This window comes from Lactuca serriola, chromosome 5, assembly GCF_051521515.1.
Source record: "Lactuca serriola cultivar US96UC23 chromosome 5, Lser_US96UC23_V15, whole genome shotgun sequence".
Taxonomy (NCBI): domain Eukaryota; kingdom Viridiplantae; phylum Streptophyta; class Magnoliopsida; order Asterales; family Asteraceae; genus Lactuca; species Lactuca serriola.
In genome coordinates, this window is record NC_136412.1 from 192,748,006 (window position 1) to 192,756,837 (window position 8,832).

Here is an 8,832-nt window from a genome sequence, read left to right on the forward strand (position 1 = left end):
TATACTACAAAAGGCAAGTATACGCAGCACGAGGGTCCCTTAACTGACGGGATCTCGCAAAAGATAAGACTCGAGTTGCACTAGTTTTAAACATGTTTTAAAACATACATAATACTGATGATTGGAAGTGAACCTATACTATAGTAGGGTCCTTCGTTGCCTCTTTCCATTATGAGGTCAAATTCCTTCGGATTCACCGTCATTCTCCTCTGTTGGGAAGTCCCTCTTGAAGTGTCCCATTATGCCACATAGATGGCATATTCAAGAGATTTCGACATTGGTGGTTAAAGTAATGTGTTGGATCCGAGTCTTGCAGTAACGTACGGTGTGTCCCTTTTTATTGCAGTTTAAGCACTGCATTTTCCGACAAGGTCCATGATGGTGATAGTTGCATTTGTTGAACTTTGGGAGATTGCCAGCATACTGTCTAGCCGGGTTAGGGATAACTGGGATACTAGAAGGGATGGTAGTAGGAGGTACAGAAGTCGTGGCCGCGAAGGCTGCCACAGTTTGTTGTCTTTTGCTCGCCCCTTAGGGTGATTTGCCTTTAGCCTTAGCCCAGAACTTTCGTTTGTTATTCTTGGGCTTGGGATTCGGGGTGTCGTGGTAGTTTGTTTCTCGTTGAGGTACTTGATTGTTACTTGGATTGGAATTATTGTTAACAATCCCACTAACATTCGCGTTGTTAGCATTAAGGTGGGTCAGAACAGCTGACATGGCAACCAAGACTGCAACTTGAAAGGTAGCTGCATCAATCTGAAGAGTTGGTGTTTGGTTGATGGGTTGATTGTTTTTCTTCGGCGACATGATTCTGTTACACGGAAAGAAAATGAATTTGTGAGCGAGTATGGTTGAACCTAGAAGTAGTTCGATCGTTCATGTAAAGAATAGATGTATGTTCTCGAAGGTTTGACCTACATCCCTATGATGCAGTCCCAGTACGGAATAGGAGTATGTTCACGAAGGTGTGACCCACATCCCTATGATGCAGTCCTAGTATGGAGTAGAAGTAAATTAATAGAATGGTCTCAAAATGCTTATCTTCCAAACCAGGGTATTATTGGTTGGTGGATAACATGATCCAACCTTTGAAAGAGACATGGAAATGATTCCGGAGTTAAATTACCATAGTCCAATAACTTGACTAGATGGGATTTCATATAGACTCCAATGAAAGCATTTGAACAAATATTGGCACGGAAGTTAGCCGACTTTCGATATCATTGATGTTTAAGATTTAATAGGTTTAGGGAAATTGACCTTGTTGTAGGTCTTACATCATATTCGGAGTAGAAAAGTCTTCGACAGCATAAAGACTTAAATAAAAGTACTTACAGTACAAGGTAACTACATAGAAAGTACTACACAGAACATAGACAGGAACACGGTTCTTTAAAACAAAGAAGGAAGTAAGGTATCTCTTACTGGCGACGGTCACCCCTATGGTGAACCCTTAGTTCGGTTAGTTGACGTTCCATATCAAGAAGGTATCTCTCGTACACCCTCTGGCGTACTTGGAGCTCTATGACTTCGGATCGGGTTTCAGCTAGTGCTTGTAGCAGGGTCTCATGGTTTCTCTCAGATCTCTCACTTGTGATCAAGGCGATTGGTGTGAATGGTATGAATTCTTGCATTGGTATTAGCCTCTTCGATACGTTGGAGAGCCGTCCTGCCCTGAATTTCGTTTCGGGCAACTCTACAGATTAGGATTGGTAGAACTCTGTCTGCTGAGCTCCCTTCATTTACGTTGTAGAAGCTTCGATCTCCATTAAACGACATAGGTTGATCTTGCTCTTCGCTCCATGTTTCCAAGCATTCTACCCAAGGAGGTGTCGGGCCATGAAAAGCGGGACGAGGGTTAGGATTTAGAAATGGAGCTATCGGGGGTAGGTTCTCAACCTCGGGTTCGGAGTTATCAACATCCGAAAGGTTTTCAGCATGGTGATCATTCAAAGGGGTTGGATGATCATTCTCGGGTTCTTCTTCAAACCATCCAACATTACCTTCGTTCGGAAGGTACGGGTTGCCGTGGGGATGGAGTCCAGCCATGTTATCTACACGAGAATTAGGGTAAGGAAATAACTATTAGACGAATTATCTAGATAATTATTAGAAAATCTTCATTAGTTACATCACTATTTGTAAAGTGCATACCAGTCATATGTAATCTACACCGGATAGGCTTTTGAATAAGTGACCTTAACTCCAAATTCACAAGGAATAGGGGTAAAGCAAAAATTTCACCGATTCTAAGTCTATAACATCCTAGTTGCATATAGCCTTAGTGTATCCACTTAGCAACTATCAAATTAGGAATGCATATCCTTTTTAGTTCTCAAGTAAGTAATTATGGTAACCCAAAACACCTCTATGGTATTTTAGACTTAGGTTCAGTTATAATGTTTTCATTGTGGTAATGTTGGTAAGTTTTTAGACTTGTTGCCATATCACAACCATTCTTGGGCATATGCTAATCACTCCTCGGACCAGCATAGTTGATCAGGCTATGCCACTCCCAAGACTGACTATACATCCCCAAGCTTACTTGTGATATTCAACAATCGTAATACTTTTGTTCTTGTCGTTGTGACACAGATTTTAGTATGAATTCAGGCACGTATACTTACTTAAATATTTTATTATTTAAAAGTATAAACTCCAAGTCAGAGTATTTTTTTAATCCCATTGTATTTATAGTTAGTATATCTTTTATGGGTTGATATACTCAATTCACTATGAACAATGCTCTGATACCAATCTGTCACACCCCGAAACCGAGAATGGCGGAAACGTTCTGGGGTGGAGGATATCATGTATGTATCACAACAATGTAAAGTAGTAAACAAGCAACAACATCATCCATTTCATTAATAGAATAATTCTGTTTACAAGTTTGTTCTTTCATAGTATAAAACAACATAATGAATACTCAAAATAAAAAGACGAGTTTTGATTGCTCCGTCTTCTCTAAATCTTGCATCGGTACCTGCCTATTTGTAACCTGACAATACAAGTTATTTTGAAAGCGAGTATCAGCAATAAAGCTGGTGAATTCATAAGTATTTTACTATTATTGCTTTGAAAAGTTGTTATGAAAGACTGGAGAATGTTTGATGAAACATTTAGTATAAGTATGAAAACCCTAGAAAATGCCATATTTCCTACTAGTATAAAAAGTAGTCTTCTACCAAGACCTGAATGTTTTGAAAGTAGTTTTCTACCAAGACCTGACCGTTTTGAAAGTAGTCTTCTACCAAGACCTGAATGTTTTGAAAGTAGTCTTCTACCAAGACCTGACTGTTTGAAAGTAAGCATCACTGTAGATGTGACGGTTTTTCCCTTGTTTAACTATTATTATAAAAGTTATAGTCTACCTCGTCGTTTATGTGTATGAGTCACAATATAAAGGTAATAAGTAAACTAGTTTATCTATATCGAGTATGTTTTTAATACTCCCTGTGAGTCTTTTGTTTAAGTAAAACTGGTTAAATGGGTGTTTATCCCGAATTGTGAACATGCTAATAATATCCCATGGTATAGTTATTACCCCCTGAGCATGATTGAGTTAAATGTATATTACTACGTACAAGAGTTGTTGTTTCCACTGTTTGTAAGTTTCTCTTAACCATACTAGACATGGTACTAATGTCGACATTTGTCACCCCAAACCTACCGGTTTAACTGGAGCTTACAGTTTAGGTGCGGGTTCGTCAAACCCGTATAGATCTATACACAAATTCGCGCTCTCCCTCCAGGAGACTCTAGTTAAAGATGGGGAGTTTCGTTTTGGTACTAACAAAGCCATATGTCTCACACGATTGCTAACAACAAGTTCACGAGTAATATATTGAAATACCTTTTGTATGAAAAGATTATCCTTGTTATGAAGAATGCATACTTGTAAATAAAACGTTGGTATAGACTCATGAATGAACTAACTCTTGCGTGATTCCTTGTATTAGAAATAATGTTTTGTATCCCCTAAACTATTCCTATAATAGTTTACTGGAATGTAATTGATGAGTGTCCAAGTAGGTTTATACACCCTTACTACCCAAGAGTGTTGGAACTGAACTAACTGATGGACCTTTTATGTCTATATAGGTATACATGATCTATATAACTGATATTTAGACGACATTCGGACGAATAACTGATACCCTAAGGCCACATCCCAACGAGAACATAAAAAGAAATAAGGCGTCCTAGTCGTTCCAAGTCTTTTAAACCTTTCTTATTTAACTATACATATATAGGCAAGCATTTAACAATATAAAAGTATAAAAGAAGTTTTGTAAAACCTTTGAAAAGTTTAATGAATAAGAATTTGTGACTTGATGTCAGTTTATAAAACGATTCGAAAACAGTTGACAAGACAGTTTAAGTTTAAGAAAACCTTTGTTTGAAGCACAACTATAATAGATTCAAAAAGGAAACATACAGTTTGTAAGATAGTTTCTAAAAGTATTTTAACATGTAAAAATGTTTGAGAAAGCTATTTGAAGTACTCTGTTTGGTGAAACGACTAAAAGTGTAGTAAGTCCAATTGTATGCTAGTTATAAATCACATGTGATTGATTATATAACCAAAAAGTATAACAAAGATTTATGTCTTTCACACGGGGATAACCGTGTGTTTACTTGTACCCCCCTAAAAGTGTATAAAAAGCATTGATAAACATTTAAAAGTGTAGTTTATAAGGGTATGAACTCACTTGATTGAAGTGGTTGATTTGAAGTTGTCAAGAGAAGAATCGAGCAGAACTTCGATAGGAAGAGTTGAAAACGCGGGAAAATCTCGGGATTCTCAGGAATCTCGGGAACACCAAACCTTCCTTCGGGACTTGAAGGTGAAAAATCGGGGCTTTGGGAGGGTCTCAGGGGCTTAAACGCAGAGTTTCGGCGCGAGAAAGAAGGGAACTGAGCAATGAAACCCGGAGCCCTTGAAATCTATTTATAGGGGTATTTCTGGTGTGCCACGTCGTGGCTAAGGCTGGCCACGTCGTGGGGAGAAAGTCTTATCCTCTTCCATTGATTGGACGTCCTCAGTTACTTGTCGGTGTAAGTCCCTAATCTGCCCATGTATCAATCAGATCCGTTTGATGGTGCGGAATCCCAATCAAACGGATGATGCCAGATCACAATAAAACAGAAGTAGAAGAAGAATAATATGAATCTTGAATGTATTGATAATATGAATTAAGTTCCTTACACAAGATTCACCCACACAAACGTTCCTTTCTCTCTGGCCGTAAACTCCTTAGGGTTCATCAATCTATACTCCTCACCCTAACACCTCTATTTATACTTGGAAATGGGCCGGATAACACATGGGCCGTAAATGAGTTTACGGCCGTAAACTCAGCCGTAAACTATACCATAAATTCACAAATATTACAGAAAAATACAACTGCCTAGAAAAGTAAAGTATAAACCATATTTTGACCCAACAATCTCCCCCTTGGTTTATAGCTTTCTTTTCTAAATGACCAAAGAAGCTCCCCCTAAAAAGTAGCTGGCTTTCTTGATAATCTTCATTGGGAACTTAGCTTCAACATTAATCTTCAAATTATTCACGACTTCAAGATGAACTTGATGAATCTTCAATGAATGACTTCATCTTGAGCATTTGGGCGTTTCTTCTGAATTTGGCATTGAACGCCCATTGGGTGAGGATGATTGATCTACTGATTCTTGAAAGATAACGCTTTCAGCTTGAGAATCTTCAGAGAGAACATCAGAGAGAACAAATCTTCTGGATCACTTCAGCAGGTTTAAGATAGCAGCAGGCTGATTAAGGAGGCTTCAATGCAATCCGTCACATAAACTTCAATTGCAGCTTCACCTTGCTTCTGGGGTTGAAGGATTGAATGTTGAAAGAATAATCTTCATTTCTTGCTCCTTCGAATGCGAATTCTTCGATGCTCACGGACGAGGCTTTGGCTCAGAAATCTTCAACACAAACTCCATGAGTCTTATCTATACCTGAAATCACTATTCAAGACAAAAACAAAACTAAAAGAAAACTTAGCACACAAATTAAAATAGAAACAAAAATATTTTGGGATTTTTGATTTTTCTGAACAAGAAATAAAACAGAAATAACACTATTTTTGGATTTTTAATTTTTCTGATTTTTCTTTGATTTTTGAATTTTTTTGATTTTTTTTATTTTCATTATTTTTAATTTTTAATTCTCCCCTAATATTTAAATTAGAAGAAACTATGTCAAATTTAACAAAAATAAAAATGATATCTAACTTTAAGAGTGATTTGGGATCAAAGTTTTTAGACAGCCTTTATCCACTTGTCGGTACCTTCAATATTCACATCTTTGTCTGGTCGATCGTCGGTATTGTGGTCCACTTAAACATGAAAAATTTGTGACAAATTTAGGACATACTATTTGTTACAAGACAAGGTGAACTTAAGTTCCTAGATATTATATCTGATCCTAAGTTCCTCAATACTATATCTTAAGGACCATTCAGCTGACGACGACCAGGGATATTGTTGTCCACCTAAATTGAGCAGCGAGATCTACAAACAATCTGTATGTGTTCAATTTTAAGTGTACTAGAACATGTTTCCCGCTTCCTGATATGCCCTAGCCATCAAGAACTTCCAGAGTACTCCTTACACCGGGTGAGCAGACAACCATTCAGAGAGAAGATAGATTCAGAATTCTATAACTTATTACTTCAGAGGGGTTAAGAAGTAGAAGATTGCATATGCTGTGTACCAGGTCAGATTAGAAGTCACGCAAAGGAGACAACATATGGCGAACAGATAATAAGTATTTCACATATATAACATGCAGAGAAATAGAGTTGCATATGTTGTGTACCAGGTTGGATTGGAAGTCACACAAAGGAGACAACATATGACTAACAGACGGAAAGAAAGAAAATGATATTCTACAGACCTAATTTATTGGAATTTACCAGTCGTCCCATCCAACCGGAATTAAGGACAGAATCCGCACATCGAGGAAAAGTTAAACCATGGTTCCAATTAAGTACGGGTTCAATTAATGTGACGAGTAGATTCCCATATATATCTCCCTGCTCAACCTATCCAAGCGTCGTGTTGTCAGGCTAAACGGATCTAACTAGGTCAAGATTTGTCAAGTCTATAAATTTCTTAAGTTCAGCTCTGCCTAGTCAAGTCCATTTAGAATCTTTCGTGCCTACCGACGCATCAAACCAGAGCATAGACCCTTCAACTTCGAGTACGTTACGCAGACTCAGATTGCCTGTTATCACTTAATAATATCACTTCCCAAAACATCTCCCTCAAGCACATTTCATAACCAACATATTTTTGATTTTCTGATTTTCTAATGTTTTGTTTTTTTTGTTTTTGTTTTTGTTTTTGTTTTTTTTTTTAAATTTTCTAATTTTTGTTTTGTTTTTAGTTCTCCCCCTAAATTTGTGCATAGGAGAGAAACGAAAGTAAATGTGAAAATTTAAACTATCCTAAAACAAAAATTAGTCTTTAAAGCGAATCAGCTTAAGATAAAATCAGAAGTATAGAGAAGAAAACGCAAACCGTAAGTCACCGATTGAGTTTGCATCCAGAAGATCTGAGAACAGCACGTGTAAACTCAGAACAGATCTGAAAACTCTTCATGTCATTAAGGTACAAACCCCGTGAGTGATCACTTCTTTTCTTCCCTTCCCGCAAAGGACACATTCTCCCAAACAATGTTTTGAGTGTTGTACAGTTGAGAGATGCCTCCTATCATGTGCCTGGAATAACTACTACCAACAAACCAAAGTCTGATGATATGCCTCCATAACTGCTCCGACACAGAGCGGGATTAGTTGGTCTTTGGAACCCAGTCCATTTTGAAACTGGGTCGACCTTTGTCATCAACACACGATACTCTCTCCCATGACATATCTTGCTTATCACAAACAAAAGATGTAGAAACGTTAGAAGCATTACGAGATTTGGGAGAGTGAGCCATTGGAACCCATTTGTAGTTGGGTTTAACCCATTTTTGTTTTTCGATCCTATGGGTGGCTCAGTACTTGATTTGGAACTTGAAGCCGACTGCCGAGATGACTTTGACCTAACCGGTCTTGGCTTCACAGGAGCATCTCTTGAACTGGGCTTGTTGGCTTACATTTCCTTCTTGCCCTTCGGATTCAAATTCTTGGCCTTTTGCGCGTTTCAGTGACCATTGTCTGAACGTGACATTGAGGGGTTTCTTTCGAAAAATCTCCCTCTTGGCGTGTTCTGCTAGCCTTGTGCATAGTAGGGAACATATCCGCGATTAGGACAATTTCTGGCAATGTGTCCAGGTGTTCCATAGTGAAAACAAGTCTTTTTCTTCACTGTGAAGTTATCTCTTCCTGCCCTTGGTGGCGTATCCTTGCCTCGTTTCTTGTTGTTCCCACATGCACACTTGCAACAAGCACTCTGTTGCGTTGGAATTGGAGGCCTATATTTCTCAACGGCAGGTTTGTTAGGAGTAACAGAATTCGAAGCAACAGATTCTGAGTTCAAAGAGATGTTAGATTGTTCAATGGTTTTCTCCTTGTTCTCATCTTCTTTTACTTTGCCTGCACAAGAAATAGCAACATTAGTATCTTCAATATTAATAACTCCTCCTGACACAAATCCAGCTCGTTTTCCATATTGAAGATGTGCCTTCCTGTCAATTTCTTTCTTTGTCATGGGGATGGATGTGTAGTTATGATTGAAAGGAGGAGGAACACTATCATACCCTAGACCCTTGTTTTGATTATCTTTGAATTTTAATTGGGTTTCAAACAAGGACTCGACTGTCTGACTTGACGCAGTATAATTTTTAAAACTAACGTC